The sequence below is a fragment of the Bubalus bubalis genome, chromosome X (genome assembly GCF_019923935.1).
Source record: "Bubalus bubalis isolate 160015118507 breed Murrah chromosome X, NDDB_SH_1, whole genome shotgun sequence".
NCBI lineage: Eukaryota > Metazoa > Chordata > Mammalia > Artiodactyla > Bovidae > Bubalus > Bubalus bubalis.
This window is the reverse complement of record NC_059181.1, coordinates 42,866,719-42,890,265: the sequence shown is the minus strand read 5'-3', so window position 1 is coordinate 42,890,265 and position 23,547 is coordinate 42,866,719. Positions and strand designations below refer to the sequence as shown.

General features: G+C 42.6%; 1 protein-coding gene and 1 non-coding gene across 2 annotated transcripts in view; one reads left to right on the top strand and one right to left on the bottom strand.

The window, feature by feature from the left end:
* MAOB (monoamine oxidase B) overlaps window positions 1-23,547 on the top strand; it is a 118,674-nt gene that overhangs the window by 59,879 nt on the left and 35,248 nt on the right. The window lies entirely within an intron of this gene.
* On the bottom strand, window positions 18,681-18,752 carry TRNAW-CCA. The gene has a single exon. It is a non-coding gene; the product is annotated as a tRNA-Trp (tRNA).

The following is a 23,547-nucleotide window of genomic DNA, read 5'->3' as shown; positions in this document are numbered from 1 at the left end:
CACCCCACTCCAGTACTCTTGCCTGGAAAATCCCATGGATGGAGGAGCCTGGTAGGCTGCACTCCATGGGGTCGCTAGGAGTCAGATATGACTGAGCGACTTCACTTTCACTTTTCACTTTCATGCATTGGAGAAGGAAATGGCAACCCACTCCAGTGTTCTTGCCTGGAGAATCCCAGGGATGGGAAGCCTGGTGGGCTGCCGTCTATGGGGTCGCACAGAGTCAGACACGACTAAAGCGATGTAGCAGCAGCAGCAGCAGATATATGCATGTATATAAATCACTTTGCTGTATACTTGAAACTAATATAATGTAAATTAACTATATTTCAATTTTTAAAACATTAAAAAAAAGTGACTAGATATTCTTTGACACCCCTCCCATGGGGAGGGAGAGGTGAATTCTATGACCACCCACCCCCCCTACTGAGAGGGCTCTATTGCTTATTTGACAAGTAGAATATGATGGAAGTGATGCTGTTCTAGTTTGGGGCCCAGGACTTAAGAAACTGGCAAAAACACTTCTGTCTTGGAATAGTCACTCAATAGAGCCTTTGAGTTACATCATATGTGAAGTCCAAATACCCTGAAACCACTGTGCTGGAAGAAACCACATATGCCTAGTCTCCTGTCCCAGCTGAATGTATAGTCTCCTGTCCCAGCTGAATGCTGCCTTCCAGCCTTACCTTTCAAGGCACTAAACTTGGCAGTGAAGCTGTCTTGGAAGTCCAACATAGTCAAGCCTTCAAATGACTCCAGTGCCAGCCATTCTCTGACATAAGCCACACTAGTAACCTCAAGCAACAACTGCCCAGCTGAGCCCAGTCAATTCATAGAACTATAAGAGATAGTAACAGGCTAATGTTTTCCGACATGGACTGTTTCTTTATGCATCAATAGATAACCAACACATACTTGCTGTTTTTTCCATTTGGAATGCTCTGTCTCAGGTCTCAGCTCAAAGATCCCCTCCTGGGAGACCTTCCCTGATAACCTCACCTTGTTGCTGCTGCTGCTGCTAAGTCGCTTCAGTCGTGTCCGACTCTGTGTGACCCCATAGACTGCAGCCCACCAGTCTCCTCTGTTCATGGGATTCTCCAGGCAAGAACACTGGAGTGGGTTGCCATTTCCTCCTCCAAAGCATGAAAGTGAAAAGTCAAAGTGAAGTCGCTCAGTCGTGTCTGACTCCTAGCGACCCCATGGACTGGCTCCTCCGTCCATGGGATTTTCCAGGCAAGAGTACTGGAGTGGGGTGCCATTGCCTTCTCCAACCTCACCTTAAGGAGTAGCTTCTCCCACCCCCACCTAATATTCTCTATTCCTAATTTATCCCTTCCCTGCTTTATTGTTTTTCCAATGCATTTATACGTGCTTAACATCATATATGTATGTATCAGTGTTTTTTTAAATACTTATTTATTTTTGGCTGCCTTAGGTCTTGGTTGCAGCATGCGGATCTTTCATTGTGGTGTGCAGGCTTCTCTCTAGTTGTGGTGTGGGCTCTGTAGTTTGTGGCACTCTGGCTCTCTAGTTGTGGCGCACAGGCTTAGTGGCCCCACAGCATGTGGAATCTTAGTTCTGCGACCAGGGATCAAAACCACATCCCCTGCATTGGAAGGTGAATTCTTAACCACTGGACCAACAGGGAAATCCCTATGTATTCAGTTTTCATATGCTTTCTCCAAGCAGAATATAAGCTCCACGAGGGAAGAATTTTGTTTCTATTTTGTCCACTGAGACACCTCCAACACTTGGATAAGGACCTGGTGCATGTTAGGCTTTAGGTAAATGTTTTTTGCATGAATGACTGAAAGAATGGATGTTCACCCCCCATGTAAGCCTATCTTTTAGAGCACAACTGGGTGGACTTTGATTTGGTATTGCTCTTAGGGGCAAAGTGAAATATTTTAGTCACAAGAAATCTAGTCTTACAAGATAACAAGTGCCTATCTCATCTGATGTCAGGAAACCAGGAGATCCTACCCCCATCTCAATACATACACCACCAGTTCCCACCAGAATTCTACAACTAAAGACTTACCTTCTTTGTTCACCATTAAGTTACAAATAAACTTACAAACAAAACATACAAAAATCCTTGTGTTCATGGAGCTTATGTGTTAACTGGGTAGGACTGGCAGTAAACAAACAAAATATACAGAAAGCCCAACTTATATACCCAAAATAGAATTAGAAGTAACTATGTGTGGTTTTATATTACTTTTCAGGCACAATCAAGAAATATGAAAAAGTGCAAAATAAAAAAGGGTATAAAATATGGATTTTCTTAAAAGTGAAGTTAATTCAAATGTACCAAAAATTCATATATTTCTTTGTCTGAAACTTTTTTTTTAAAAAAAGTTCATTTATAATTTAACACTCTCAACTCTAATAAATATATGAGTTAATTTTCAAATACATTTTAGAGTTAAAAATCAGTTAACCACCAACTTGTGAATTATGCAGAAAGCCTTGGCTTTTAAAACCTGTTACTTTTCCCATGTCAAGATTTAATTAAATTTCTATGAAGGGTTTAAACTTTTTAACCAGGTCTGCTAAAATCCCCTATATACATTAAAGCAATGTGTAATAAAACATCTGCTCAACCATATTTGGATGAATATATATATATTTTTGTTTGTTTGTTTTTCAGAAAGTCCCAGGTGCTACAAAGAATTGGAGGTACAGGAGTATAAGAGAGTGGGATAGAATATCAAATAAAGTAGGGCCTCACCCAGGGGGTGACATTCCAACAAAAACCTAACTATAATCTGTAGGGTTTGCATGATGTAAATATTTCACTGTGGCTCAGGTCAACTTACCAACGTACTGTTAATTAATATAGACTTGGGGAGAGACGAGCACAGTGGGTTTTCCTGACTCAGTATGCACAAGTCCCAGCAACCCCACTGGAAGGTCAGTTGATATAGGCAGTTATAAGAATATTGGCTTTTATTCTGGGTGTTATGAGAATCCATAGGAAGATTTTTTTTTTTGACTATGCTGTGGAATGTAGTTCCCTGACCAGGGATCAAACCCAAGGCCCTTGCATTGGAAGCACAGAGTCTTAACCACTGGATGGCCAGGGAAATCCCTATTGGAAGATTTTAAGTAGAGAGGTAACATGATCTTAATTTTGATTTAAAAGTTATATTCTACAGAAGTTCACTCATGAGAAAATAGATACTCTGTGTGTGTGTAGGCTCATATACATATATGCACATTAGCACATGGTTATGTGTGTATTTCTTCTTCATAGATGTCAATTCCCCCCAGCCACCACTCTGCTTTTTCTTTGGGGCAGATGCAAGAGAATGCACATCATTTCCTGTGAAGGGCTGGTCCTTTTGCTTCATTGAGGCATTTAACCAAGAGCCTGCTGAAATAAAAAATGCCATATATCATCATAGCTTTTAAGAATATGTGGCTTATTCAACCCTAGAGCTTCTCATAAAAGCAAAATTCAGCATACATGGTGAAGCCTTAAGTTGTCATCACAATTAGTTATATTCATTTCATTAAAAATATTCTTATGATCCTGCTCTGTCCTCCAGCTTGGAAGCTCATAGCGTTCTATTCAAATGGATTTATGTACATTTAGGAAACATAAGGGTTGTCAGCAGACATTCAATAACTTTGAAGGGGAGCTTTTTGAAACTATACTTTGACAGTCTGCATTTCTCATTGCTATGATCATCATTTAAATCTAGTTTCAGTCAGCATAAGTTAGCTAGCACCTTGTGGACTGTTTTGGAATTTAAAACAACCATATGAGACAGTATCCCTGAATGGAATTTTACAATTGAAGCTATGCATATGAATGGTGTTAGAGGTATTTTAGGAACCGTCTCAGTTAATAGATTAATTTCAAGTGAGTCTAAATGATACAGATCAAAGAAAGAAAAAATACTTGTATGGTGACAGACTTCCTGAGCATAAATACATAGACTTGGAGACAGAAAAAGTGAGATGGTTGAAAATAATGTCCAGAAGAAGAAAGACGTAAATGCTTATAAATTTAACAGAGACCATGAATATGTCTTAATTATAATAAATCTTAAATATAAGACATCTTAAAGAGTATCTCTCTTAGCTATGAATGAAACAGCCTTTGTCTCAATGGTCTTTTGCTATGATCTTCCACCAGCTTGAAGATATGTTGGCAGTATCATATTAAGGTTCCTCATAGCCTTGAAAATACATTTTGGGGGAAAATCAAAAGATAAAAACAACTCTCCCATCTGTAATAATATAAAGATTGGGAACAAAATAGTGCCACTTGCAGAGACATGGATGGACCTAGAGATTGTCATACAGTGAAGTAAGTCAGAAAGAAAAAGACAAATATCATATAACATCACTTATATGTGGAATCTAGAAAAATGGTACAGATGAACTTATTTGCAAGGTATAAAAATAGCATCACACATGTATAAAACAAACTTATGGCTACCAACAGGAGAAGGGATGTGGGATGAATTGGGAGGTTGGGACTGACATACATACACTACTATGTATAAAATAGATAACTAATGAGAACCTACTGTACAGCACAGGGAACTCTACTCAATGCTCTGTGGTGACCTAAATGGGAAGGAAATCTAAAAAAGAGGAGATATATGTATAACTGATCCACTTTGCTGTACAGCAGAAACACAACATTTTAAAGCAACTATAATAAATATTAAAGATTGGGATCATAGGCTTAGAAGCCAGAGGATCTGAATTTGAATTTGAGTCACTACTTATTGGCTATGCAATTTGAGGCAAGTTTCTTAATCTTTCTGTACCTCTATTTCTTCATCTAAAATGAAGATAATGATAACACCTTCCTTGTAGGTTGTTGAGAGAGAAATGAATGAAACTTGTAAAATCCTTGAAAGAATGCCTGGTCCAGAATTCCTAGTACAGAAAGTGTTAGCCATGGTGATGATGGTAATTATGATGCTTGCCTATCACAATCCTTATTTCTCTTACCCACTTTCTTCTTGCTCATGACTTCCCTTTTGCAGTGGTGGGTTGTGTTTTTTTTTTTTTTTTAAGCATATGGATGTCCATCAGAAGTACCCCTTAAGTGAATTTCTTTGAAAACTCTTTGTTCCTGATAAGAATTTTTTTTCAAATAAACAGATACTTCTGGGATATTCCTTTCATCTCAGGCTGGTTGGTAAAGTTTGAATTCCCTTAAAGTGTCTACAGAGTGTATGTAAACTTCACGAGTGGCCTCTTTGCCAGATTTGCCTCTTTCTTCATCTGAATTTCACTCCAAGTTTCTCCTGCCATGTCTCTTCTCTACCAGATTCCACCCCCAAGGATTAATGTCCATAGCAGTAATGTTCATTTTGGGGCCAAGGAAACCTTTCTATTTATGCATAAAATCTTTTTGATTTATTCCAATGTGGAGTTCTTATTTCAAAGCATTGCATTTGAAATCTTGAAATCTTCTGACTCATCTAAAGTGAATCATCGTTTTAGTCTGTACCATTAGAGAAAGTAAACAATTTGCCCCAAACTATTTATGAAGTGAAAAGTTGAAATCTTTACTGGCATTAATCAGTGGCTGACTTTGGAACTGGATGAGTTATTCAGTGGAAAGTAGAATACATGTTGTGTTGGATACATTCAAAGATATGAATTTCCATCTTGGGAGAGGACCTCTCCATAGACGAAGGCAGACTATGGAGTCATGGCCCTTCGTTAAGGCCTGGGCTTTCAATAAATTCGCTATGGACTCTAGGTATATCACTTACTGTATCTTAGAACCCTCAATTTCTAGTCTGTAAAGAGGGACTACTAGTTTCCACTCCCAATGTTGTCATGAAAATTAAATATGATAAGATATAAAATGATTTTATAAATATCAGGTACTTTTACTATTTTAAAAAATCTTATGTGGCAGAAAAACCTTTCAGGTGGGAATTTTTTTTTTTGATAATTTACTTTTTAGACACAATTTTCCCAGATGTAGATCATTATATATCCTCAGATTTCAAAATGATAGTGTGGTAACCCAAAGAGGGTAATAACTGACATCTGAGGAAAAACCCATTGTGAGAAAAATTATTTCTTTTAGGAGACTTAATCTCTCTCTTTCTCCCCTTTGATGTTGTGTGTGCCCAAGTTACAAAGAGCTTTTTCATCTTCTCATTACTCTATATAGTTTAGGGACATCAAAAGCATTTGGATAATACCTTTGAAAGACTAGGAACGCACCTGTCGTCTGGCACCTGTGAGCCCAGTGAGGCTACAGTTGGACTAGGAAAGGGGTGCAGTTGTTTGGGATTAGTTGAGCTGCTCTCTGAGGCTGGAGTTCAGGGTCCAGGTCAGGAGGTTGAGAGAGTCCTTGACAGAGAAGGTGGCTGGATGAACACCTTCCCTGACAAGGGTGTTTTGGGGTGAGCAGTGGGGATTGATTGTTTTCTGCTGGTAAATCCCAGCATGCTGAGTGATGCCATAAGGGCAGGAAGCTTTGCACCTTCTGCTGCAAAGTCCTCCAGGGACTCACACAGTGGAATTCCCCTAGAGGACCCCAGGGCATTGTGTCTGTAAAGTTCAGTTCAGTTGCTCAGTCGTGTCCGATTCTTTGCAACCCCATGGACTGCAGCATGCCAGGCTTCCCTGTCCATCACCAACTCCAGGAGCTTGCTCAAACTCATGTCCATCAAGTCAGTATGTGTTTGTAAAGAGATATTGTATTTACTAAAATAATAATACTAGTATCCTTCTTAACACTTTACATATAGTATCTCATGTAATCCTCTCTTCAGCCCTGGAGGTAGGTATTATTACATACATTTTGTAAATGATGAAAGTGTCAGCCATGTAGAGTAACTTACCTATGGTCTGTCAGAGAATCAGCCTTTCTATGCAATCTGTTTCTTTCAGTCTCTTGGCCTCTAAATGACAGTTGGTAAATAAAAAAAGAATGAAATAATGCCATTTGTAGCAACATGAATACAAATAGAGATGATCATACTAAGTGAAGTCAGAAAGAGGAAGACAAATACCATATGATATCACTTATCTGTGGAATCTAAAACGTGACACAAGTGAACCTATCTACAAAACAGAAACAGAATCAGGGAAGTAGAGAACTGATGGGTGGTTGCTAAAGGGGAGGGAATTTGGGGAGAGATGGGGTGGAAGGTTGAGGTTAAGAGCTTTGAGCTATTATATACGGAATGGATAAACAACAAGGTCCTATTGTATAGCACAGAGAACATAGGATACCACAGTATCCTATGGTAAGCCAAAATGGAAAAGAATATATTTTAAAACATGTATATGTATGTATAACTGAGTCACTTTGCTGTGTAGCAGAAATTAACACAGCGTTGTAAATCAACTATAATTAAGCAAAGTTAATTGGTGATACTTTTTGTGGAAAGAAAAGTGTAGGGACAGTAGTGATGATATTAGTCAGTATTTACCCATTTGCTATAGACAAGGCACTCTGTTCAGAGAGGTACTGCTTCCCGGCAATGACACCATGACATTGGTTCTATTTAAAGCCATATTATACAGAGATTAGACAGTGGAAGTTGGTTGCCCGAGTTCATATGGTTAGCTAGTGCTGGACATCACAAGCTGTGTTCTCATCTCTAATCGTGTGTAATTGGGCACAAAAAGGGATCTTTTCCAAGTGACTTCTGATGTCTGAATATTCTAAAATAAGAGTTGGCCACATTTATTATTAAGCCAGTGTCCCTTTTTTGCTAGGACTAATTGTGTTTTTCAGAGAAGGCAATGGCACCCAACTCCAGTACTCTTGCCTGGAAAATCCCATGGACGGAAGAGCCTGGTGGGCTGCAGTCCATGGGGTTGCTATGAGTCGGACACGATTGAGCGACTTCACTTTCACTTTTCACTTTCATGCATTGGAGAAGGAAATGGCAACCCACTCCAGTATTCTTGCCTGGAGAATCCCAGGGACGGGGGAGCCTGGTGGGCTGCTATCTACGGGGTTGCACAGAGTTGGACATGACTGAAGCGACTTAGCAGCAATTGTGTTTAGTTTTATTTCTTTAATGTCCTACAACCTACACCAACCAATTCTTTAACTCTTTACACATTGACTGGGTAACCTACAGTTCAGTTCAATTCTGTCACTAACTACTTGAAGTTCGCATAAACCCGGCAAGTTAAGGACTCAGTCTCACAAAACTGCTCCCTCTTCTGATGGCAGTTGAAATTTTCAGGCCTCACCTACTTCCAGCTGACCAATAGAAATCAAAGGTTTCCAGGACACACTCTTCAGGTTCGGAAGTTTGCTAGAACAGGCCACAGAACTCAGAGAAAACAGTTTACTATTACTGGTTTTATTATAAAGGATACAGATGAACAACCAGATGAGAAGGTACACAGGGTGAGGTCTGGAAGGGTCCTGAGCACAGTAGCTTCTGTCCCCAAGGAAATGGCATAGACCACCCTCTGGGCATATGGATGCATTCTAGTTCACTGACCTGAGGCTCTCTGAACTCCCTTCTTAGAGGGTTTTATAGAGTTTTCATGATGTAGGCGTGATTGATTAAATCACTGGGCATTTGATTACATCAGTAACCAGCAACCCCCTTCCTCCCTGGAGGTTCTGGGGCGGGGCTGAAAGTTCCAACTCTCTCATCACGTGGTTGGTTCCCTTGGCAACCAGCTCCAATCCAGAAGCTATCTAAAGGCTCATTAAGAGTCGCCCTCATTAGCATAAACTCTGGTTTGATTGAAGGGGGCTTGTTAGGAATAACAAAAGACACTCTTCTCACCCCAGTTGCTCAAGAACTCCTAAAGGTTTTAGAAGCTTTTGTGCCAGGAATTTGAGATAAAGACCAAATATATATTATCACAATATCACACTATTGAAGTAGCATTTCCCAAATATCTATATAAGCTCTTACAGCTCTTTAGTAATGGCTATTTTAATAAGCATTTGATCTATTTTTTCCTATGAAAAAACCACATTGGATTTATTAATTAAACTCTAATATTAGAGCTGAGAAAACTATCTTTCATGTAAATTATTTATGGAGGATTTTATAAAGTCTTTTAGTGAGACTACAATGATCTTTTCTCTAATTTAAGATTGTGTATAAGTTAATGCAGCTAACAGAGCATGTTAAAAGTGCATGGAAGGGAAGATTTCAATATTTAGATTTATTTAAAATTTATTGGAATTTGGAGACCATGTGGATTTTAACTACCAGGTCCTTGCCTAAATAACTCAAAACATGCAATAGGAATTATTTTTTTAAAGTCCTTGGAGATACTTTTATGATGGCAAATTCACTCTTGCTCCTGGTACAAACCTCTATGTGACCTTAATGAGGTTTTAAAATTATGACGTATGATATAAAAGTGAGTTTTGCTTTGTAGGCCTTCTGTCACCTGAAAACTTGGTTTACTCATGGGTGTCAAGCCAATAGACACACCCAAATCAAAGTGAAGGAGAATTTATTATTACTTGCAGCAAAGAAGAACACTGGGGATCTTTCCCAAAGCAGTGTCTCCCCACAGCAAAATTGTGCTGTGCTTAGTCACTCTTTGTGACTCCATGGAATGTATGTATCTCTCCAGGTTCCTGTCCATGGGGATTCTCTAGGCAAAAATACTGGAGTGGATTGCCATGCCCTCCTCCAGAGTATCTTCCCAATCTAGGGTTCAAACCCAGGTCTCCCGCATTGGGGTGCGTTCTTTACCATCTGAGCCACCAGGGAAGCCCCAGAACACTGGAGCAGGTAGACTATCCCTTCTCCAGGGAAACTTTCTGACCCAGAAATCGAAGTGGTATCTCCTGCATTGCAGGTGAATTCTTAACCAGCTGAGCTACCAGGGAAGCCCCCAACAAAATTGAGGAAGTTTTAAGTTAAAGGTACATGCATATTCATGAAAGGGCTTGAGCAAAGGAGAATTCAGCATAGAATTGGGACAAAGGTCGACAGAGGCCAAGTTTTAGTTGATTGAAGTCTGGAGGGTCATGGGGGCCTTAATTCCTGCTACTGCTGCTTCTGCTAAGTGGCTTCAGTCGTGTCCAACTCTGTGCGACCCCATAGACTGCAGCCCACCAGGCTCCTCTGTCCCTGGGATTCTCCAGGCAAGAACACTGGAGTGGGTTGCCATTTCCTTCTCCATTAATTCCTGCAGAAGACCTCAAAGATATTATGTATATTCCTTGACCAGGAACCAAGACCCTGCTTTAATGGCTGTGCTATTGTTCCTTATTCAGCTACAAAGCATTGGATACCACTTAACCACTGAACAACAAATTGTTTCTTGATTGCTCTTCCTTTGTTTCTGCATTCCCTCCCTTCCTTGATCAGCAACTGTTTGAATCTGCGTTTTGGAACTCTGAAAAGGTCGGGGAAGCTGAATGAAGCCTATTTCCTATGAACATGAAACATGCATTCATGCTTGCTGCTGCTAATGCTGCTAAGTCGCCTCAGTCGTGTCTGACTCTGTGTGACCCCATAGACGGAAGCCCACCAGGCTCCCCCGTCCTTGGGATTCTCCAGGCAAGAACACTGGAGTGAGTTGCCATTTGCTTAGTTGTGTCCAACTCCTTGAGACCCCATGCACTGTACCCCACCAGGCTCCTCCATCCATGGGATTCTCCAGGCAAAATACTGGAGTGGGCTACCAATTCCTCCTCCAGGGGATCTTCCCTACCCAGGGATCAAACCCACGTATCCTGTGGCTTCTGCATTGGCAGGCAGACTACCACTGAGCTACCTGGGAGGCCCCACAAACAAGAAACAGGGACTGAGGGTGGGACTCGGAAAGCATTTTTACCTGGGAGTCCTGCAGGGTCCTGCTCAATTTCACTTAGATTTGATTACAGTCTTTCTCCTCTGAATTTCCCCTGTCGGTATGTTAACCTATCTGAATATGTTTGTAACAGCTATGGCTGTATTTCTTATTTCCTTTAGCAAGTCTCTGGTCAGGATCACAGAGAAGAAGATTGGGACCTCCCCATTAATCCTCCCCAAAGAAAACTTGTATTCTCAAAGGGGATCCCGATGTACCTGGTTCTGTATATTTTCCTGAGATTAACCCCGCCCCTCACCCCCAGAGCCTGGAGATTGAGAGTCTTTAGACAATGCTACAGTCTGTTGTGTCTATTCCGTTGAATGGCTGTTATGAGGGAGTTTCCCAGGAATCAGATCTCTGAGATGGAGAGGAGCATCACTTCACTTCACTTCAGTCACTCAGTCGTGTCCAACTCTTTGTGACTCCATGGACTGCAGCACTCCAGGCATCCCTGTCAATCACCAACTCCTGGAGTTTACTCAGACTCATGTCTGTTGAGTCAATGATGCCAATCCAACCATCTTATCCTCTGTCGTCCCCTTCTCCTCCCGCCTTCAATCTTTCCCAGCGTCAGGGTCTTTTCAAATGAGTCAGGTCTTCACATCAGGTGGCCAAAGTATTGGAGTTTCAGCTTCAACATCTGTCCTCCTGATGAACATTCAGGACTGATTTCCTTTAGGATGGACTGGTTGGATCTCCTTGCAGTCCAAGGGACTCTCAAGAGTCTTCTCCAACACCATAGTTCAAAAGAATCAATTCTTCAGCGCTCAGCTTTCTTTATAGTCCAACTCTCACATCCATACATGACCACTGGAAAAACCATAGCCTTGACTAGGCGGACCTTTGTTGGCAAAGTAATGTCTCTAGCATGCTGGATGGATGTTGGGGAGTGCTCTGGGCATCAACAGGTGTGGATGGAAGGGGAAAGAGGCAGGACCCATCAGAGGGAGAAGTCAAACTGTGATATATTTTCAATGGAATCCTCAGCCCACCCCGAAAGGAATTCTGAAGATGGGGTGACACTTCAGAGCTGTCCTGACTGGGGCAAGAGGACAAGACTTCTCTACCCTCACATCAGTCAGTCACTGGAAGTGCATTGCTCAGAGAAGGGAGCATGACCTTGGGTAAAGTGGTTTTTTCTGCAGCTGGGGTCATCTCTGAAGAAGGCTAAGAGCCAAGGGCTGCCTGCTAGGAACACTCTTAGCAGGTAAAGAAATAAGACCCTTACTTCTGAGTGGGGAGATGGGCAAGCTCATCACAGTGTCCACCATATTGACCATTTGGGTAGACCACTCTGCTCTTATGTAGTTCTAGATCAAGCTTTACTTATTGGGGCTTTTGTAGACTTAGCCCCCTGGCTAACAGAATGGCTCTGGATGGATATGCACAGGGGTGTTTGGGGTAAGATAGCTGCAGTCACGGGGCTTCCTTTGTGGCTCAGGGGTAAAGAATCTGCGTGCAGTGCAAGAGAGGCAGGAGACGCAGGTTCAATCTCTGGGTCAGGAAGATCCCCTGGAGGAGGGCATGGCAACCCACTCCAGTATTCTTGCCTGGAGAATCCCATGGAAAGAGGAGTCTGGCTGGCTACAGTCCATGGGGTGGCAAAGAGTTGACATGACTGAAGCGACTGAGCACGCACGCAGGCAGATGACCTCATGAATCCTGCTGACCGCACTCTGCAAAGCTCCCTTTAACAGCCATGTAGCCAGGTGACACCATGAAGTCAACCATGTGCCTTGTTATAATTATGGTGCTGTAACTGTTTCCATGGACCTGCTCTCCAACTAGACTTTGGAGCTTGTTGAGCCTGGGATTGTGTCTTATTTCATTTCTGTGTCTTCAGAGGGTCACATGGTGCTTGTCTCATATCTGTGGTCAGTATGCTGTTAGTGATTGAAATAAATTGTCCTAATGTTCTTAGCAGTTAAAAATATGATGCCTAGAGATTTTTTTTCTGGGCCTATCCAAGCCTATCATTAAGGCTTCTCTGGTGGCTCAGACAGTAAAGAATCCACCTGCAATGTGGGAGACCTGAGTTCGATCACTGGGTTGGGAAGATCCCCTGGAGGAGAGCATGGCAACCCTCTTGGTATTTTTGCCTAGAGAATCCCCATGGGCAGAGGATCCTGGTGGACTACAGTCCATGGGGTCTCAAAGAGTTGGACATGACTGAGCGACTAAGCACAGCAACATCCAAGCCTATCAGTAAAATGATCTTAATTCTCTTCATCATTTAGCTAAATATAGTGTCAGTTCTAATTTGATAGTTATCCTTTGCTTGGGCTTTTAAAGTCACAAACACATTTAAGCAGACAGAGTGGAATGGCAATGAGGTGGGCCACATTGGTGCCTGCTGCTGTTTATGCCCTTGTGACCATCCAGATCTTGGATCTCCTGCTGTTACTGAGTCCAAGCTCACTTTGCTTGGCACATGACAGGCCAATGAATCCGAGAGATGAGGTGTTGAGGCAAAAAGAGACTTTAATTAGGGAGCCAGCAGACCGAGAAGATGGCAGGCTAGTGCCTCAAAATCACCATCTTATTGGGGTCCGGATGCCAGGTTCTTTTATAGATCAAAGAGAAAGAAGCAATAAGTAACTAAAGTAAAAGGGCAGAATAGAGAGGGAGAGGCAGTGGGGAAGTAAAGTGAAAGGGTTTTCAGTCTTGCAAAACATCTCAAAGGGAGTGGCCAGCCTTTGGAAGGGGTGTGTTAATCTCTTCTATTCACAGGTGAGCAGGGACAAGCTCTCTCTCCAGGAGCTGAACAAAGGCCTTTTAGTTTACAGTCAAGCAGAGGGTCAGGGTTCTCCAGGCAAGCTATTAAGTATGATTATAATAACAAGAGCAACGAAAAGCAAGTCAAAGAAACAGTTTCCAATGTGGAGTCAGAATTGGCTTTCTCCCTGCAACACTGCTGCATCATGAGAGGTGGCATGAGGTGGAGAACCAGCTTGATTTTAAGCATGGCTAAACTTGAACCCCTCTCATTAGCTGCGTGATCCTGGGGAAGTTGTTTATCCTAAGATTCACTCTCCTCTGTAAAGTGGGTCAATACACAAATGTTCATGGACATTTCACATTCTTGCGTAGGTGTCTGGGGACCATTTTCTTGGGTGTTTACCTAGAAGTGAGCCATAAACTGTGTGCATAAGCATCTTTAGTAGATACTGCCAAAAGGTTTTCCAAAGTGGTTATACTATGTCACACCATCTTAATTTCACCAACACTCGGTGTTGTCATCAAGCTTTCTCAACCTCAAATTCGTGACTCTTAAGAAAGGGCTCAAGTTAAGTTTCAGTTGTACTCTCTGATTTTACATACACAATTGTTTGTATATGTGTGCTTTACTGGAGAGATTACATGGTTTTCTACAGAGCTTCAGGGGGGCCCTTGTCCCAGAGAAGAGCAGGGACCATGGCTTCAAGTTGTTGGCTTTCTTATAATCCTTAACACTGTAATGGTACACATAGTGTTTATTCGAGCCAAAATTCCTATTGGGAAAACTAAAACTGCTGGGTAGCTGTCTCTATTTTTGAAAAGCACATTATGGAAGGCCAAAGCACTCTGGCATTTTGCTAGTGCTGGTGGATGTCGGGAGATGTTGGCAATGTTCAAAATTTCATGCCCTAAAAAAAGAGATGATATTTATTGGGGTATTTTAGGTGTCTGTAATAATTTGATCAAATAAACACATACGTGTCTACTAATTGAAAGAGTGAAAAAATTGGCTCAGGAAGATAGATTTTAGCTGTGGGCGTTATTCTGCTTTGGAAACAACCTGTTGACATCAGTGGTGTGTCCTGATGGTTTGCAATGTGATACAGCTGGAAATGACTAATACAAGTAGCAGAGGATTAGAGGCACAAAATCCTGCATCCTTCTCAATACACTCTTATTCTTTGAGGTAAATGTATGGGCTTATTTTGGGAACTCTTTCCTGTAGAGGTCTCCATCTCCATCAGCAGGTGCATTTAGAAAAGATTAGGAAAGTAAAGAGAACAAAGATACTGATCAAGTTCTGGTGGGGGAAGAATTACAATGTTCAGTTTCCTAGTTGAAACCCTTCAAGTTTTTTTTCAGAAGATATTAAGTTTCGTGGTGTTTACAAAGCATTCAGTTGCTCTTCTGTTTCAGACGGTGAAGCATTCTTCTTCTTATTTTAAAACTATTTGCCTTCATCTGTTTGGGTGGCTATAACAAAATACCACAGACTGGATGGCTTATAAACAACAGAAATTTATTTCTCCCAGTTCTGGAGGCTGGGAAGTCCAAGATCAAGGTCACTGGCAGATCTGGTGATGCTCTCTGCTTGCTGTGTTCTTGCTTGGCAGAAGCTTCCAGACGTTCTTTTATAAGGGCGCTGATCTCATTCATGAGAATGAAGCCCTCATAACATAATCATCTCCCAAAGACCCCCGCCTTCACATACCATCACGGGGTGGGGTGGGGGGTGGTTAGGCTTCAACATACAAATTTGAGGGGGAAACAAATATTCAGTCTGTAGCACTATTCATCCAATCAATCATCTATCCATCCATCCAATAATCCAATTATCCAACAGTTGTCAAACACCAGTCAAATATACATCACCTTTAAGCATTATCAGTCAGTCAATTCAGTCACTCAGTCATGTCTGACACTTTGGAACCCTATGGACTGCAGCACACCAGGCTTCCCTGTCCTTTACCGTCTCCTGGAGTTTGCTTAAACTTAGGTCCATCAAGTCGGTGATGCCATCCAACTATCTCATCCTCGGTCATCCCCTTCTCCTCCTGCCTTCAATCTTTCCCGGCATCAGGGTCTTTGCCAATGAGTCAGTTCTTTGCATCACGTGGCCTAAGTATTGGAGTTTCAGCTTCAGCATCAGTCCTTCCAATGAATGTTCAGGACTGATTTCCTTTAGGATAGACTGGTTGGATCTCCTTGCAGTCCAAGGGACTCTCAAGAGTCTTCTCCAGCACCACAGTTCAAAAGCATCATGGGAGGAGGTAAATGATTGATTTTTTCCCTGAAGTAGCTGGGGAAAGAAGACAAAGTCATGTGGAACACCTAGAGAATAATGTCAAGCTGACATGGGCAAATATTAATATAAGTTGCTATGGTAAGAATTCAAAATGGGGTGAATTTTATGTTTTGAAGAGTAATGGGGGGTGAGGTGAATTTTTGGAAGGCTTCCTGAAGAAAGTGAGTCTTGAGCTGGGTGTAGAAAGTAGTTTAAGCTTTGCACTGCCAGAACTCAGAAGGCAAAGGAACATCTGAGGGCACATGGAGCCACGATGCAGGGGTCAGGTTGTCCTGCAGAGATCAGAGCACAGAGGCCTCTCCTCAGCAACCACCTCTTTCCAGCCTGGATTATTCCAGTGAGCAGAAGAATGAGGATGAAACAGGCCTCCTTTCTGTTCCTTGTGTATCTGTTTCATCTCAGGATGCTTGCCGGGGCCTTTAATTAAAGCAGTCTTTCCTCTCCTGCCCCACCACACTGAGAGTCACATGGTTCCCTCTTCTCTTCTTGTCTTTTCCTTCAAATGGTACCTTCTCAGTGAGGCCTTCCCTGATCACCTTTTTTAAAATTGCAATCAACCCCAAACCACCAACACTCCCTCTTTGCCTTTCTTACTCTCTTTTTCTTTCTGCTTTTTAATTAGTGTAATTGCTTTACCATGTTGCTATGCGATGTTCCTGCTATACGATGAAGTGAATTAGTTATATGTATCCCCTCCATCTTGGACCTCCCTCCCACCTGCATCCCCCATCGCACTCCTCTAGGTCACCATGGAGCGCCCAGCAGCACTTCCTTCATAGCACTTATCATCTTTTAATATACCATGTGATTTTCTTCTTTATGTTTTTAGCCTCTGTTTTGTTTATTTTGTTTCTGTCTATTACAGTGTAAGCTCCCAGAAGAGCAGAGACTTTTATCTGTTGTCACTCAGTACTGTGCCCCCAGAGCCTGGAACAGGTGCTTAGGAGGTGGTCAAGAAATATTTGTTGACCTATGTAATTTTAAAATTTCCATTTAAAAAAAATTATTTATTTTGATTGGAGGATTATTATTTACAAAAATGTGATGGTTTTTGCCATACATCGACATGAATCGACCATAGGTATACATGTGTCCCCTCCATCCTGAATCCCCCTCCCAGCTCCCTCCCCACCCCATCCCTCTAGGTTGTCACAGAGCACCAGCTTTGGGTGCCCTGTTTCATGCATCAAACTTGCAACTAGTTATCTATTTTATATATGGTAATATATGTTTCAATGCCATTCTCTCAAATCATTCCACCCTCTCCTTCTCCGAGTCCAAGAGTCCAAAAGTCTGTTCTTTATGTCTGTGTCTTGTTTCACAACAACAACAAAAAAAGAAAGAAAGAAAAAGAAGTATCTGTGAGCTAATGAACTGGCATGGAAGTCATCTGAGGAGAGGGGTGGACTGGTCTTTGCCTGGAGAGTCACAGAAAAGATCTGGCACGTTATTGAACCCATCATTAGCTTCCACCTGGTTTGTAAGATCTCAAGTGGTTCCTGGATCTAAATATCTTCCAGAGACCTTCTTGAGCAGTGGTTCACAGAGCAGAGATCTAAGTGCTTGAGCTCTAAATGCACAAACCTGAGGTTAAGTTCTGTTCTACTTGCGTGCAAGCTGTGTGACCTTTGAACATATTACTCAACCTCTGTGTGCTTCAGAACACATCTGTAAAGTGAAACATACAATTAGCAATTTACTCACTGGGTTGTGAGAATTAAGTAAAACCATTAACCTAGTGTCTGGCAAATGGTATTCAATAATTATAATTAAAGGCTGGAAAGTTTCATGATCAAGAGCATTGACTTTTGAATGTCTGAATTTCAATCCTGTTGCCACTTAGTAGTTGGGACCTTGATAATTATTTTACCTCTCTCTGTCTCAGCTTCTCCATCTAAAGGGTGGCTGTGAAGATTAATGAATTAATACATGCAAAGTATACAGAACAAGGCCCGAATGGGGTAAACATTCACTGTTAGCTGTTGCTGTTAATGTTATTATAATTCGTGCAGAGCTTTGCCTAATATCTCAGCCACTATCACAACCACCTTCCCTATTTCTCCCTACATGGACATTTCTGTTGCAGGAAGAAGGACCCTTCAAGGGCCCAAGAGTGAGCTCCTGTCTAACACTTGGAAATGGATTGTCCGAGGAGATACACGTGCTGACAAAGTGAGAGACTTTATTGGGAAGGGGTGCCCAGGACGAGAGCAGGAGGGTAAGGGAACCCAGGAGAACTGCTCTGTCATGTAGATCGCAGTCTCAGGTTTTATGGTGATGATGTTAGCTTTCTGGGTTGTCTCTAACCAGTCACCTTGCTTGGTCTGACTCAAGGTCCTTTCTGGTGGTGTGTATCTCTCAGCCAAGATGGAATCCAGCATGAGGATTTCTGGGAGGTTGCTCATCTCCTCCCTCTTTCGGCACCTCCCAAATTCTCCTGGTTATTTTTTGGAGGTAGCATTCTATTTCTTATCAAGACCTCCTGTTGTGAGAAAGTCAGGCTGGCCTGGCCAAGGCGAGTGGCTTCTGTCAACAGTTACCTAACCACTCCAGGCCTTTCCTGTACTAAGTGTCACTGTTGTCTGCGCCTCCCTCCAGCTTCACCCATGTGATGATGCAATCAGAACACAGTGTTGACACCAGGCTCCAGGCACTTAGAAATAAGAACACATTAACAGAAGAAGAAAGCCATTTGGCTAAGTACAGCTTCCTGCCCTCCTCCCCCATGAAAGTGAAAGTGAAGTCGCTAGTCGTGTCCGACTCTTTGCGACCCCGTGGACTGTAGCCTACCAGGCTTCTCCATCCATGGGATTCTCCAGGCAAGAATACTGGAGTGGGTTACCATTTCCTTCTCCAGGGGATCTTCCCAACCCAGGGATCGAACCTAGGTCTCCCGCATTGGAGGCAGACGCTTTAACCTCTGAGCTACCAGGGAAGCCTAAATTTCTTTTCTTCCAAACTGGAAATATAGATCAAAAGTTAAGCTCGGTCCTCCTCCTGTTTTGTCTGTGACTCAGTTGAAATCCTTGCCAAGACCTGTAAAAATGACTGCGTTCTAGAAGGGCCAGGTGGCTGGCTCTGGCTCCCAGGAGGAAGGGAAGATTTCCATGAACAGCAGAGGAGACACTGAGAAGGAATCTGTTTTGAATCTGTTGTTTGGTCTTTTAAAACTCACCCTGTACCCCTTCTCCTGTAGTTGTGTTCCAGCCCTTCTTGACATTTTTCATTCTTGAAGATTACTAAGAACTGAAAGTAGCTTGGCCTCACCTGTTCTTACTGCAGAGACTGGGGTCAGCGTGGGAAGTTGAGTTCATTTGCTCAGTCGTGTCTGACTCTTTTTGACCCCATGGACTGCAGCATGCCAGGCCTCCCTGTCCGTCACCAACTCCTGCAGCTTGCTCAAACTCATGTCCATCGAGTCGGTGATGCCATCCAACCATCTCATCCTCTGTCTTCCCCTTCTCCTCCTGCCTTCCATCTTTCCCAGCATCAGGATCTTTCCCAATGAGTCAGTTCTTTGCATCAATGTGGGAAATAAGATGGCAAAAGGGCTTCCCAGATGGGACCGAATTCAGGGTGGGTGGTCTTTGCCTCCAGAGAACGAGGGTCAGGAGAAGGGCGAGAACACCTGGAACATCAGAATTGTCGCTGTTGTTAGTGATGTGTGTGCCTGCCAAGCCAGCCCATCTCATTATGGGCCAAGAAGGCAGATTTCAGGTATTTTCAATGGGCTTGCATGGCTCAAAGGCTACAAAATAAGGCCATGAGATAATCAAGTTGGTTGCTGGTTGTCTGCAAGTTTGCTTTAAAATGTCACACATCAATCTCCATGCTAGGTTTTCTGATTCTAGGAATTTACCCAAAGGAGATTAATTGATAAACATGGATTTATGGGTAAGAAGTGGTTGTATAAATGACAGGGCATGCCTCATGATCCTAGAACTGTCAGCACCATCCATTTAGTGAGTGCATCCTATTTGCTATGCATCATTTGGGTTAATTCTTACAATACCCCTGTGAGATGGGTACCATTATTCCAAGTCTAAGGATAGGAGTACACAAATGTTGAGCAACTTGCCTGTAGTCACACAGCTATCAAGTTTCAGAGCCTGTTTTGAATCCATTCTTTGGTCTTTTAAAGCCACCCTGCATCCCTTCTCCTGTGCTTCTGTTTCAGCCCTTCTCAGACTTTTACATTCTTGAAAATTACTGAGAACTTCAAGTAGCTTTGGCTCAAATGACTCCGTCTGTTTGTATTTTCCATATTAGGAATCAAAACTGAGAGTTTTTAACAATATCTATTAATTCACCTAAAGTGAAAGTGAAAGTTGCTCAGTTGTGTCCAACTATTTGTGACCCCATGGACTGCAGCACACCACGCTTCCCTGTCCATCACCAACTCCCAGAGCTTGTTTAAACTAATGTCTATCAAGTTGATGATGCCATCCAACCATCTCATCCTCTGTCATCCCCTTTTCCTCCTGCCTTCAATCTTTCCCAGCATCAGGGTCTTTTCTAATATGTCAGTTCTTCGCATCAGGTGGCCTAAGTATTGGAGCTTCAGCTTCAGCATCAGTCCTTCCAATGAGTATTCAGGACTAATTTCCTTTAGGATGGACTGGTTGGATCTCCTTGCAGTCCAAGGGACTCTCAAGAGCCTTCCCCAACACCACAGTTCAAAAGCATCAATTTTTCGGCACTCAGCTTTCTTTATAGTCCAACTCTCACATCCATACATGACTACTGAAAAGACCATAGCTTTGACTAGACTATATATAGTCCATTTGACTAGACCATATATAGTCCATGGAATTCTCCAGGCCAGAATACTAGAGTGGGTAACCTTTCCCTTCTCCAGGGGATCTTCCCAACCCAGGGATTGAACCCAGGTCTCCCGCATTGCAGGTGGATTCTTTACCAGCTGAGACACCAGGGAAGCCCAATTCACCTTAAGTAACAATAAAACCCCTATGACAAGTTAAAATAGTTTTATGGAAAAAAAGATGTTTTCTAAAGCAAACACATGAGTGAGTGGCATTGATTTTCATTTTTGTGTATCTTTCCCATCTGGCTGAAGAGGAAATAGCTGGATTCTCCTATCTGCATTTGGCATTCAATCTGTTGTGATATCTTGCTTTGTCCCTGAGCTGGGGACTTACTCTGATGTCTTCCCATGATTTCCTCAGATGAGACAGGCCTCCCTGGACAATATTCTAAATAGTAATAGTCACTGGAATGTTTCTACAAAAGCCAAATCTGAGGTACAAAACTCTCACAGTATCTTTGGTCATGTCAGATAAATTTAGACCTTTCCCTACTTCCCCTACTTATTCCCTGAAGCTTGAAGATTTGAGTTTTTATGGCTCTAATAATAGTTATTTCCTGGGTTCATCATAAGATTTCTGTAATCTTATACAACAATACAGTTGGCTCTCCATGTTTGCAGATTCAACCGACCACAGATCATGTATTATATTTATGATCGTGGTTGGTTGAATCCATGGATATAGAACTCACGGATACAGAGGGCCAGCCCTGGGACTTGAGAATCCATGGATTTGAGTGTCTGCTGTGCGTCTTGGAAATAGTACCCCTAAGACACCGAAGGATGTAATCACTTTTATAAACTTAGCTAAGGTGCTACTTGCTTGGATGTAAGACACCAAGGACTGTCAGTAAATGAGCACATAAAAAGGGTAAAGTGTTTTATTCTTCTTCATCATGGTACTCTTTGTACATTGTTTGGTTTCCATTTACTCACACAGAGCTCTTTGTGGTGGTCACTTCTCACTTTGGTTTTGGCTTTAGAGTTCTGAACACACCTCCTGTCTATGAGCATTCCTGATTTAGGAGGGCTTTGGCAGCTGATCTCTGACCCCATCGCGTTGCCGGAATGATTGCTGTTGGTGCAGCCCCCACTGTAGGACCCAGTTGAATGCCTGGCCTCCAGTGAGGGTGATGTCTCAACTGGGCTGCTAAGCTGGCATCTATCAAGTGCAGTCTTGGAAGCCCCCCACCCACCTCTGTCATATCCTTTCCCTATGATGTGTGCTTTACAAAGGTGTTATCCTTGAGAAAGGAGGGAGGGATAGTGGAGAGGTACCCATCTCACAATGGGTCGAAGGTTAACCAGGAAGGAGAAATAGGTCACAGTTGTTGGATGGGACTCTCTGTGCAGGTCATGATAACTCTGCCCTCACCCAAAAGCTGTTCTTCACCTTTTCCTGGGCCAAACCACATGCATCAGATGGACGTTCCCAGTTTCTGAAGCCATTGCTCTTATGTTCCCAGGAGCTGCTGTGGCTGTTGGTGCAGACCTTGGCAGTGACAGAGCAGACACCAATTAACCAAATGTGCTGGGCTCACATGCTTCTTCAAGTCATCTGCTGGTGATTTCTGGCAGAACCAAAGTGTTTGTGAAAACAAGCACACACAAAGTGCTGAATAACCTGTCTGTCTGACTACTAATTTCTTCCCCTCCATTCTTGGTCCTGGAGCATGAAACAACAGACTGGTTCCCAATAGGAAAAGGTGTATGTCAAGGCTGTATATTATCACCCTGCTTATTGAACTTATATGCAGAGTACATCATGAGAAACGCTGGGCTGGAGGAAGCACAAGCTGGAATCAAGATTGCTGGGAGAAATATCAATAACCTCAGATATGCAGATGATACCACCATTATGGCAGAAAGTGAAGAGGAACTAAAAAGCCTCTTGATGAAAGTGAAAGAGGAGAGTGAAAAAGTTGGCTTAAAGCTCAACATTCAGAAAACAAAGATCATGGCATCCAGTCCCATCACTTCATGGTAAATAGATGGAGAAACAGTAGAAACAGTGGCAGACTTTGTTTTCTTGGGCTCCAAAATTACTACAGATGGTGACTGCAACCATGAAATAAAAAGACGCTTGCTCCTTGGAAGAAAAGTTATGACCAACCTAGACAGCATGTTAAAAAGCAGAGACATTACTTTGCCAACAAAGGTCCATCTAGTCAAGGCTATGGTTTTTCCAGTAGTCATGTATGGATGTGAGAGTTGGACTATAAAGAAAGCTGAGCACCGAAGAACTGATGCTTTTGGACTGTGGTGTTGGGGAAGGCTCTTGAGAGTCCCTTGGACTGCAAGGAGATCCAACGAGTCCATCCTAAAGGAAATCAGTCCTGAATGTTCATTGGAAGGACTGATGTTGAAGCTGAAACTCCAATACTTTGGCCACTTGATGTGAAGAACTGACTCATTTGAAAAGACACTGACGCTGGGAAAGATTGAAGGTGAGAGAAGGGGACGACAGAGGATGAGATGGTTGGATGGCATCACCGACACAATGGACATGGGTTTGGGTGGACTCTGGGAGTTGGTGATGGACAGGGAGGCCTGGCATGCTGCAGTCCATGGGGTCGCAAAGAGTGAGACACGACTGAGCGACTGAACTGAATTGAATTGATTCTTGGTCCTAAAGGATTTTGCAGCAAAAATGGGCTGTTCTTCCCATTTAAGGGGTGATTATTCAACCTGCTTGTGGTTTTATCTCTTTCTGATCTCCTTTACCTGTGGGCAGAAGGCCCAAAGAGTCCAGGGAGAGGTCTTCAAGTGCCAGCCTTGGGTGTACTCTGTTTTTGCGAGGTAGCCTGACCTATTTCTTTACTGTGGGAGCTCTATCTCTTAACTCCTTTTATAAGTGCATCTCTGGTGTGTGGTGGAAAGGGGGCAAGTATTGATGGTGGGGACC